Genomic DNA, 12795 nt, shown 5'->3' on the forward strand with positions numbered 1-12795 from the left:
CTTCTTGCCGCAAAAGGGTTTTTGAAAACGCTAGCGAGAGAGAGAGAGAGAGCCGGGGGGGGCGGGGGGGGGGGGGGGGTGAGGGTGACCGGGAGATCGAGAGAGGGCGAGGGTGAGGCTGAGTGCGAGAGAGGGAGGGTGAGGGAGCCTGGGAGATGGAGAGAGGGAGAAAAGGGCGGACGCAATAGGTGCGGGCGGGAGAAAAAAGGCGGACTGGATTTTCATTTTGGGGAGGGGCGCGTGACGCGTGACGGACGGCCCGTTAGGACCATGAGGCCCACCATAATGTATGTTAGTTATCCACTCCGTCCATTAATTTTAAAATATTATTTTAAATGTTTTAAAAATAATTGAGTCAGATCGAAGCTATAAGAAGACCGTACAATATATCAACAATAAAAATTTAATTTTCATTATTTCTTATGGTGTGGTCCACTTATAAATTTAATCTACATAATATTTGGACTTATCCACTGAAATTATATATCAGAATTGATGGACGGCTTAGATCAAACACATATATTCCAAGGGGCTCCATAGAACCCCTTAAGCACCATCAATATCTAATAAGGTTCTGGTGAAGACGATGGCTTAAGCTACAGATACATTAGGTTTTAGCTACGGATTAAGTCTGTAGTTTATACTACAGATTTAATCTCTAACAAAAACTTTAAAAGTCCATAGTGTTTGATCCTATTTTGGTAGTGGTTTGGATCATACATAACCTCATATGCTTTGTAATGCTCGTTGCTCTGATCCAATCATACCCCTCATTGGTATTCGTTTTCCTCTTTCTCTCTGCAACAATAATTTTGTTTTTAAAAAAATAAAATAAAATCTTGCAAGCAGGTCCTAGATTTGTGATCCAAGTTGTTATTCTAATGGGTCCCACTTCGCATGGACATGTCTCTTACGTGACCTAATCTATTACACATGGGGTGGGCTTGGATTCAATCTTGGAATGAACATCTTGGGCTGGGCTTGGACTTACTGGTTTTAGTTTGTCAGTGTCTATATCAAGCTTGGGCCTAGGTTCTACATTGTAGGTCGAGCTTGAAGAAACCTCAATCTAATCCTACCTTGACTTATTTACAACCTTATTTACAAGTGTTCATCATGCAATAACATTGATTTAAGAGAACTTAAAAAGCACGACTCACTTTCATTGTGTGAATATCATTGATTTAAAAGAACTTTAAAAACATGACTCACTTTTCATGACTTTTGAATTACATAATTGTAACAAATTAATTTAACTAAAATTCTATGAATTATCAAAGCTTAAGAAGTACCTATAAAATCTCTAAACTTGCTATGGTGATTGCAAATTAGAAATTGAATAGGTTATCATGAAATTGGTAATGATTATTTTTAATATTTTTATTTAGCTTAAATATATGCATATGCATTTGTTTTAAAATATGTTATTTAATTTTTAGCAAAAATAAATTTTGTTTAATTATTATTTTGTTCATTGTTTCTTTTTTTCTTTTTTTATAAGTTTTAATTATCTATCTTTTAACTTCTAGTCTTCACTTGGCTATCAAGATTCAAAGCAAATAAGACATTGGAAGAAACAAAAGAAATAATCATAGGTAATTTTAATTTGTATTTCTTTTTTTTATCTGTTGCTTAAAATTGCACACGTGTCTTCCCAGTGATAATCAATAGTTTTCAAATGCGGCCGCACATCGCCTCCTTATATAATGCGTTACTTTGTTTCATGACCAAACGACCTAAACATGACACTCGTTCAACAAAATTAGCTAGTAATACTGCAAGTCACCTTAGTATGCTTCTGTTTTATCCGGGCTAAATTCATAAGTTAATTTGTCACTATTCACGATTCTACAATTGTAGACATGGCATACTTGTTTGGTAATCCATGCTGTTCAAATTGCTGATGGAACATAAATAAAAATAATAATATGAAAAAGTAATATAACTCATCTTATTTTTCATTTCAATTCCGAACACTCAATATTTTATTTTTCAAACATATAATTGATTTCCATTAATTTAATTGTTACGATTTTTCAGTTAATGATCCATAAACAATGGAATCGACAATTTCGATGATCAAGATGGTTGTACATCAATGCCATGGCGATAAGTCACCAATATTTTAAAAGTGGTAAAACCTAATACAAGATTTTATACCTTAATTTTTATTGCTAGCTTTCCTATACCTACACGCATCCGTTTAACCCTGATCTTCGCAAGCGACACCTCATAAGAATAAAGAGAATATTGAACTCCACAACCAACACCTCGTGAGAATAAAGAGAATATTGTAATAAGTCGTTCTATTCAAATCATGTCGGCCACCAATTAAAAATCAACTATTTAGGTTGTATGCTGCAAAACTCAGTAAATGTCGAAGAGTAATCCCTATTTTATAAACAGTGTTCAATTACCATGGAGTTGAAAAGAAAAGAGGAAACTTTGAGTTATTTTACATCACTTTTGAGAAGTGGTCGGGCAGGCCCCATGGTGGTTTTAACCTAACAATGTTAGTTACAGGGCCTTAAAAAAAAGTCTCATCTACGTTTCATATGGATCACACAATTGAAAACAATGTATAGGACAAAGCTCACCCTACAATTTGTTTTCCTTGGTATGGCCCACCTGAATCACAAATGGGCTTGAATATTGGGACCCGGATCTAATTTTTGGTTTAGAATGCAATGATTGGAGTGGATTTTATATAAGCATTATGGTGGACCCTTTAGAAATTAAGGGTGGATGTATCTCTTAAATCTCTCTTCACCTTGCCTATATGAATTATTAATTAACCTGATTTTTTTACCTGGGCCTAACATGGAATTACACATCTAATGGTCATAGTTAATCTCACATAAATATCAAGTTGGGCCCTATGATAAAACAAGGGTGGGTGTCCGTCTCCCACCTGTACCGTAAAATAGTGATATATTTTTAAGTTCAACTTGTTGGACTATAAACTATAATATACCTATATAATGACTTCCAAAGTATTAAGTTGGAATATAAGCTATAGTACACCTATATAATGACTTTCAAAGTATTAAGTGCATGTGACATCCAGCCCTTCCAATAGGTTGGACTCACAGTGAGAATCACCTGACGCAACAGTCAGTCCTACCTAACGCAGCGGACAGTCCTATCTACCCATCAAGTATGACACACCATATAAAATAACTTCAAGATATTGGTGTATATCTACTCAGGTGAGTGTCTGTTACAGAATTTTCCAAAAGTGATGCTTATGATGGGTGGTAGATGGGTTGGAATTGGTATACACATAAAAGGTTGAAAGTTATATTCTTGTCCAAAAATAAAGAATTTTAACTACACCCACCCTTATTTTTTACAAGGCCTACCATGATGTGTATGTGAGATTCAATCCAATCATTAGACATGTAATCCCATGTTAAGCCCTAAGTTATTAAAAAAATCATGTTGACCCAACTCATATGTGTAAAAACCAAGGGTGCACCTTTGATTTTTTTTACAAGTCGCACCATGATAATTATATGAAATTCATTCCAACCATAGGGTGCACCTTTGATTTATTTTTATTTTATTATTATTTATTATTATTTATTTATTTATTTTTTTTTTATAGCTCCCACCATGATGATTAAATGAAATTCATTCCAACCATTACATGGCATACTAAAACTTAGGCTTGGGGTAAAAAAATGCACATTCGTGATTTAGTTCAATCACACCAAGGGAAAAAAGTTTGGAGGGTGAGCTTTGCCTTATACACTGTTTCCAATAACGTGATCCACCTTAATCAAGGATATAAATAATTGTAGGGCCCTCAGTGGTGAAGCACTAAGGTCGACTACACAAACACCACGGTGGGTCCACCTGAGCCCTTGCCCCTTTCTCCAAAATGGGGTGAAATAACTTGTTTCCTATATATTTATTTACCTTAATTAATCCATAATTTATAAGCTGCTAGGAGAGTTTGCTTTATTGTCTTATTCCCCACATCCTATCTAGCAAAGGACCCAGATTACATTTGATTCCTCTATCCATTGGTCGTTCTATATCTCTATCCAACCACATTAATAAATCCTTCTTATAAAAGAGAGTCAAAGTTAGAAGAGGAGGGTCAAATACAAATATAGCCTAAATGTTTTGGAAATGTTGGATTCAAATCAACCATGCTGTCATTTTGTACAAGCAGGTCCATGCTATGTGATCCAGACCATTGAAACAATTGGCCTGCAATGGATGAACTAGCTGCAAATATTTTTGTATTATGAAAACTCAAGCACACCACGCATCATCATGACAAGACTCAGAATGCCATGGCAGGATTTGCTAAATCATCTTACTGGGGAAAAGAAAAGAGAGAGACACAAATCTTGCATAATGAAAATGGTAAGATTTATTGGCAATTATAATTAATTGTATCTAATGGTCCTATTCTAACAAATAAGTGTCCACAAATCAGAGATTATGATTTCTCAGAAAATCTGATTTGGGGACTGAGACTTATCAAAAGTAGCTTCAACGGTCATTTATATCTAATCTGAGTTGCCATGTGCTTAGTGTACAGTTTTTACCAGGATTGCTTACACAACACCCAACCTCTATGGGTCCACCATGTTTTATATCTAAAATTCACTCAATTCATCGTACTTACAAAAGATAAGTCCAATTGAAAACTCATATGTGAAGAACTGAGGGGAAAAATGTCAAATTGCTACTTAGAATGGCTACGTTCACATGGTGTGGCCCACCCGAGCTTTGTTTCAAGCTGATTTTTGTATCTTCTCTTCATCCTATTAAGTTACATTTGATTAATGGGTTTGATGAAAGATAAACACTATGATGTCCCCAGATACAAACCTGTGATTGACATGTCATCCCCATTGTTTCATCCGGTGTGGGCCATTTGGGTTTTAGGCCAAACTGAATCTTGATTTCAGAGGCTAATATCAAGTATAGAACCTGATAGATGGAGTGGATTTTACAAATACACCATGGTGGACCCCTCAGACCTGAGTGTTTTAGGTATGGCAGAGGATTCCAGTCCGTGATGTTTCAAGTGTTTTCACGTGTTAAGCGTGATTCTCTGTTACTTTCGATGTTTTACTTGAAGAAGAAATTAAAAAAATTCAGTTTATTTAGTTATACGAAATCTCTCTTTACAAAATGCAATATCATGTAAGCCGAATCCAAAATTTTCAGTTTAGATAGTTATACTAAATATCTCTCTATAAGTAAAATATCATGTAAGCACAACCCATACAAATTTCATCACTTTTCTTCTTTTTTTTGTTAGTTTGTTCGTACACACTGCACTGTTAGCCACCCCCACTAGGGATCGATACCAAGACCTCAAGTGTTGAAATGAGGTATCTCCACTCAGTCTACCAGTTGAGCTATGGATAAGGGTGTCGGCAGAAAATATTACCCATACAAATTTCATCACTTGCCACTCGTCTTCTTTCAACAAGACACATGCAACTCTTATATTCTTTTAAGAAGATGGTATTATTGGACCAACTAATCACCTTTTTACTGTTATTTTCAATAACTTTAATCTAATGATGTAGATATATGGAAGATGGACTTATTTTCCCATTCAAGGTGTTCATACAAACCGCTATTCGATTTTAAACCACTTTGGAATGTAGCTTTGTGATTGCCCTTATTATATTTTTGATGGTAATTACTCTACTCATAATCATGAAACTTACATAAATTTAACAAATAAGAGTTTCAGCTATGAGAATAATTGTTTAAATCGATATCAATAAGACCCATGTGTGTCCCCCACGTTCAGTCATCAAGACATAACATGATGGATGTGATGAAATTTGCATTATCTTGATTATAGGAGTTTCGCTTAGATCCATGATCATTACACTAGTTTTAGCAAGATCAATTAGATCGTACCCTTGTGAGAGAATTTTTAATTTATTTGTGAAGTTAAACATTCAATGTCTTCTTCTTCTTTTTTTCTTCTAACATGGTATTTCAATGGATTGTAGTGAACACAATGGATGATGGCTTTGATGTGGTGGTTTAAAAGACGGCTGATGGTTTTGATGGTGGTGGTTGAAAAGATACCTAATGATCTAGCATGTGTGAGGCAAAGTTAAGCATGAGAGACAGCAAGAGGTTTTCTTGAATGAATGATCATAATACTAATTTTATTATTTCTTAATGTCAATTTTTTTTTCTTCATGAAATTTCAATAGATTGTAATGAACACCATTGATAATGAACGAATAGACACAGTATGATATAGTTTTTTTTTTATTAGAGCTACCGCCTTCAATTTGTCGAAAGAAATATCTACATATATCCTCTCATTAAAATCAAAACTTGCATGCTTGAATTATTTCCAAAACTTTTCAGTGTTACAATTTCCACCACCCAAATAAATTCAAGAAACCGCCTCCAGCAATCTTCTCCACAGTGAGTACCATCGATATCATTATAGTAATACAACATCCTGAGAATATCTTTCTCCACTTTCATATCCTGAAATTTCAGTTTTCAGCATTGGTATGATCAATCATCTTTATCTTTTTTTTTTTCTGTCATGACATAGCATACTCAGGAGTTCAACACAAGTTATCTACATGCTTTCATATGTAAAGTAGAAAAAGTCTTTTTTTCTCTCCAATGTATTACTATTACTGCAAGCAAAAAATAAAAAAGAAGTTCAAACCACTTTATATATATATTTATATATATATAGATCCCACCGTGGTGTCCTTGCAAAATCCACTCCATCCATCAGTTCTGTGATATAATCTTAGCTCGTGAATTTTATTTTTTTTTAAAATGACATAGATCCAAAAGTCGAATGGGCCACACCATAGGAAACAGTGGAGATCCCACTATTAGAACCTTCCTATGGTCTACCATTACATTTATATGCCATCCAACCTGTTCACAAAGTGAGTCCCGTCGGGATGCAAAGGAAACAACAACATCTACCAGATCCAAAACCCGGTTGGCCCAAGAAGGTTTCAATGGTGGGCCTTCTATTCACATGAAATATATCCCAATTGAGCTTTTATATGGCATTGAATATGTTTGAATTTTGGTATGGCATGAGTTAACATCAGTTCAGATTCTTTGGGAAGAGGTGTAATTTTAATGGATTGCAAGGCAGGACAGGCAGGACAAGCATGATTGTTTTCACGGTGGTGATTGAAAAGATACTGTATGATTGAGCTCATTTTCACAGTGGTGATTGAAAAGACACTGTATGATTTAGCTCATTTTCACCGCGCTGGTTGAAAAGACGCTTAAATGAAACAAGTTAGGCTAGAATTTTCTTAATTAGTTGTGATTGTAATTGTTATGTTTTCGTTCTTTTTATTTTTCCTTTATGGGTTTTTTATTAGAAGAGTGTAATAACGAAATACTAGTGTCATGGTTTGGGTTTACTTGACTTGCAAAAAAATTTTAATTATAATTTTATTTAATAAAAATAATAACTCCTCAATTTTAAATAGCTGGTTTTTGCCCAATGCCCCAAGTAAGGATTCAGATATCATGATCATTTATCAGATGGACCTATTGTTGATCGGGATGACCTAAAAATGTCAAAGACTAGAAGATAGTATGCCTTCAAGCAGCTACTTATAAATGTACCGTTTGCAATAGTTTAGAGAAAGGTCAGATTTTATGATTAGGATATCTTCCAATCTGAATAATTTTTGGGAAATTACCCATCCATCATGCAGCCCTCTGATGCTTGGACCATCATGATTTTCAATATAGGTCAGGCTCCCAGTGGATGACACCTGATAAGTGGTCCAGATCACACACAGATTTCTTATTAGCACGTGTGCTGATCCAATGAAAAGAGGGATTGCAAGGCCTAGGGAGGATAAAAGTATCAAGCATCAATAATGCCAACATCACTTGTGAAGCCGATGGGCCATCCAAACTATGCATTCCAGGAGTGACCGTTAAAACCATGAAGTGTTGCCAGTTAAACAAAACCCAGAGTAACTATGATAACTAGACCCTTTTTTTCGGGTGGGCCTTATCATGGATTGGCCACAACTGCAATAAAGCGAATCCCAACCATTCTACGACTAGCTTGAAAATGGACAGTCAGATGATAAACACAGAGCAACAGTCCACATCCAACGCTCAGCAGTAATCTGAGTGGACGGTTGGGATTAGAGTTGTACACGAACCTAGTTAGCTCGGTTAACTCGCTCGACATGACTAGGAGAAGCTCAACTCGACTCGGCTGAAAATGAGCTTGAGCTTATTTTTTAAGCTTGAAAAAATTTCAAGACGCGTCCGTGCTAGACCGAGCTTGACTCGACTTGGCTCGGAACTTGACTCGAACTAGACTCAGTTCAAAACGATTTCATTCGGATCACGTTCACTTGATATAAACAATTTATAAATATTTATATATTTAAATCAATTATATCTTATATATTATATATATTAAAAACCCTAAAACTTAAAATCAAACTCAACTCGTAAGCTCAAACTCGAACTCGCTGGAAAGATCAAATTCAACCTCGATTCGAGCTGGCCCGAGCTGCTAACCAAACCGAGCCAAACTAGCCAGTCAGGATTGAGGATTGAGTTGAGCCGAGTTCGAGCTGGGGTAGCCTGCCAACTGAGCTGAGGTGAGTTGGGCCAAGCCCAACTCGGTTTAGCCCGTGTACACATGTGGTTGGGATAGTCTGATCGAAACGACTCTTGAGCTACAGTTAATTACACCAAAAATGGATGGTGGTTCAATAGATTCAATTGTTAGGATGGCCCATGGACCATGGCCCACTCATCGGTGTGTTATGGCCCTACCATGGGCATAGATGATGCTACTGACTCCTTCCCTCATCAGTGCATCACTCTTAAAATTTTATAACAACCTTGATTTCCATATTTTAGTGGATGTGTTTGGATGCACTAACGATTTCAATTGCAATTACCATAAATAAACAGCTCCAAGCTGCAATTCAATTGCATCCAAGCTGGATTGTAGGACCCTTAAAAAAATGTACTTCCTTATTAATCATTATGATTTCATCGCATCCAAACACAACCTCAGTATTCTAATAACCCATTTGGCCAAATGTAAAAGATTTCCTTCTAGAGGCTTGTTTGGGATTAAGGAAATAAGAATGTGAATTTGCTAACATCATTAACTTGTCAAATTTATGCATTTGCATTGGATTTGTATTTGACAAATTAATTTTAAATTCGATTGCCTCGGTTGAACAATAAATGAATCGATTTGAGCATTTATCATAGTGGTAGAAGATTTTATTTCTAATGAATTACCTGTTTTTTTCTTTTATTACAATATCGTGTTTTGAGGATATGTAAGTGTTTGGGTCCTACTGAGCATTGAAATGTCCGGGCCTAAGTTCTACCTAGCCTAGTGCACATTGTGACATAGGTCCCCCTAGCCCGGGCGTAAGTTCTACTTTGCAAGTAGGGCTTGGATTGACCTCAGCATAATCATACCCCAAGGCATTAACAACATGCAAATGTTCATCATGCAAGTAACATTGATTCAAGGGAATTGAAAAAAGCATGACTCACTTTTCATGACTTTTGAATTGTATGATTGTAATAAATATAACTAAAACTTTATTAGTTATTAAAACTTAAAAGTTGACTATAAAATCTCTAAACTTGCAATGGTGATCATAAATTAGAAATTGAACAAATTGACATGAAATATATGCATTTGATAATAATCATTTTTCAATATTTTTATTTAGTTTAAATTTATGCATATGGATTTGTTTTAAAATATGTCATTAAATTTTATCCAAATAAAATTTGTTTAATTATTGTTTTATTCATTCTTCTTTAAAAAAATAAAAAATAATAAATAAAATTTAATTGTCCTTCTATAATTTTCACGTCTATTCTTTTCGTCCATAAAGAGTTGAAATAATTAAGATATTGGAAGAAACAAAAGAAATTATCAAAGGTAATTTTAATTATATATTATTCTTTCATTGTTTAAGATAGCATATATATTATTCTTTCATTGTTTAAGATAGCATACAAGTGTTATCATAGTCAACAATTTTCTTATTAAAATGCTCTTTTACCTATCCTTGGTATCTAATATGTTACTTTCTCTAACATGACTTAATGAAATCCTAACCATTCATCGGGTAGGTTATACATTGTTTGACCATGATACCAAAAATTAGAATGTTTCAACACTTAGATATATCACACCATAAAATTGTAATTAAAGCCTAATATTATAATGCACTTGAGTTTTGTAATACCGTGATTTTTAGGTTTTTCGTTCTTCATGATAACTTGAATGAGATGAATGAATTAGACGAACGGGCACTTGCTTAATGAAATTAACCCAATTGCAAGTCACCTTATTATTGACAATTAATGGGTCACAAATTATGTGTGATGTATCTTGGCATTTGTTGAAAATCTTAGTTTTATGTTTACTGTAGTTATAAAAAGGATATATGATGGGATATATTTCAAGTTCCCTACGAGTAACGATTTCTTTAACTTAGAAGCTCTGCTCCATAGCACAAGTAATTATATGATAGTATACTTTATTTTTCAGCTTATATTAGCGGGACCCACAGTTAGCGATCAAAAGTCTTTATCATCCAATGGTCCAACTGTGGATGGGATAGACAGCGCCCCCAAGAGTCTGACAATCCAAATTCTAAACTTTTATGGTATAATGTGGACACCATTACTATAATTGTTTAAACATCCAATTGTGTGTTGCATCAGCAACAGAGTCCATTAAACGAATGATCTGTGTCGCAAAACAATGGGTCACACTATTAGAAGTTGAAAATCTTAGGAAACTATACTTATTTTGATCCCACCAAATTGCATGAATTGCTCCAACATAATAAACTACTAATGATATCACAAATCTAGTTCAAAAAATTACATGAACTGCTCCAATATAATAAAATAATAATGTCACCCCAAATCCGTCATTTAGGTTGTTAAAATTCTCTTTTTGCTTGCTTATTTATGCAGGAATTATATTATCAATGACATTTTTAGTTTTCAAAGCTCAACAATTACCAACGATGTATGCCGCAATGGTCCGCTATCGATATAGAAATTGAACAAAAATGTTGTCAAAATATGAATCATGTCATGTGGGATTAATAATGTTATACATGAATTCCTGACCTGTGACAGACCGAAACAGCTTGCTCATGATCAATACTGTAAATTTGTAATCAAAGCATTATTTTGTAATGCGAAAATAATTCTTTCTTATAAAAATGCTAAGGAAATCATTCGTGTGTTTAGATTTAGGTGAGACCTGTGCATGAATTAGTGTGTTTAGAAAAATATAATATAACTCGTATGAGATTAGATGTCCAATGGTGCATAATCAACTCAATCTTGTGATCCACTTGATAAGTGGACTGGCCCAATTTTCAGGCCAAAGTGTGTTAACTATAGGCTCAATTGATGGATTGTACATATCTAGCACATGTATGCCACTCTTGCATTTCAACCACAAAGATAACTATCAATCAATTTTTGCAGCCACCTCATTTGCATATAACAAATAATGTAATATCGTGAATTGGATTTTACTTTAAACTAGTAAAACTAATTTTGTGTTTATCTTAATATCCACTGTTGTTTGGTAAACGTATTCCGAATGTATTTCAAAAGCCTCCAATTTCATCCATTTGAAAGGAATGTCTTATCACTCATCTATACTTGAGTTCATCATATCATTTTTAATTTGATTATATGAAACTAATTCAATTTGATTAGCAGTAATTGTCATTTGTTATGTTGATGTAGCCCTCTCATAGGGAGTGTTTACTGCATTGCTATTATTCAGTATATAGCTCATATGAAGCACAAAGTTCTATATCAGTGGCTGCCATTGAATCTTTGCATGTCAAAACCATCAAAAATTTGCAACTATTGTGAAAGAATTTGATTTACCTTTATAGGGTATTAATGCATCAGGAACAATGGTTCATAGGTTTACAAGCTGCACCCTTAGTTTAAAAACTCGGTAAACTCAACCAAATCAAGTCAATTCAACTTAACTAAATTTCACCATGAATCCAAATGTTGAGAAAATTTAGTCTCGACTTGAAAAATAAATGGACAAAAAAAATAAATAAATGAAAAATAAATGGACAAAAAAATAAATAAATAAATAAAAATCAATAAGCTTAACTTGACTCGGCATAGCTTGACACTATTTGTATATTATTTATATTTTTAAATGTTATATCTTACTAAAAACTCCAAAACTCATCTCTCCCGACCGAGTTTTCAAGCCTGGTGTGGCATTGTTGGAATATCCACCGAAATCCATTGAAATTCCATGCCTTCTTTCAACGATACTTCCCAAGATTTCACCATTCAATCTAAGCCTAAACTCCTTAATAGTATTTTCAATTCCTATGCTCCTTTTAACGTGAAAGAGGTAGGGCCCACTTCTATTCAACTTTAGTGGGCCACCTTGGAATGTATCTTTACAATCACCCTTGTTATATTTGTGATGGTAAGTACTCCGTTTATATCTTACAAATGAATTTTGTGTGTTATTTTCTTTTGAGTGAAGCAAAAAGATTCGTGTTATTTTCTCATTATTGAATCACGTAAATCCTCTATGCATCCCGTCTTTTGTTTCTCTTTGCTTGATAGTGGCCACATTCATCTAGTTTGGAACTTTTCCGAGAATTTTGGATTGTTATTTTTATTTGTAGAAATCTTCTGTTGCACCAAAACCATGTATGGTGACTTTTCCCAACAACTATGTGGCCATCCTACTCTAAATTATAATTTTATAGATTTTAA

Source organism: Magnolia sinica, chromosome 14, assembly GCF_029962835.1.
Source record: "Magnolia sinica isolate HGM2019 chromosome 14, MsV1, whole genome shotgun sequence".
In the NCBI taxonomy this organism is placed as follows: Eukaryota; Viridiplantae; Streptophyta; class Magnoliopsida; order Magnoliales; family Magnoliaceae; genus Magnolia; species Magnolia sinica.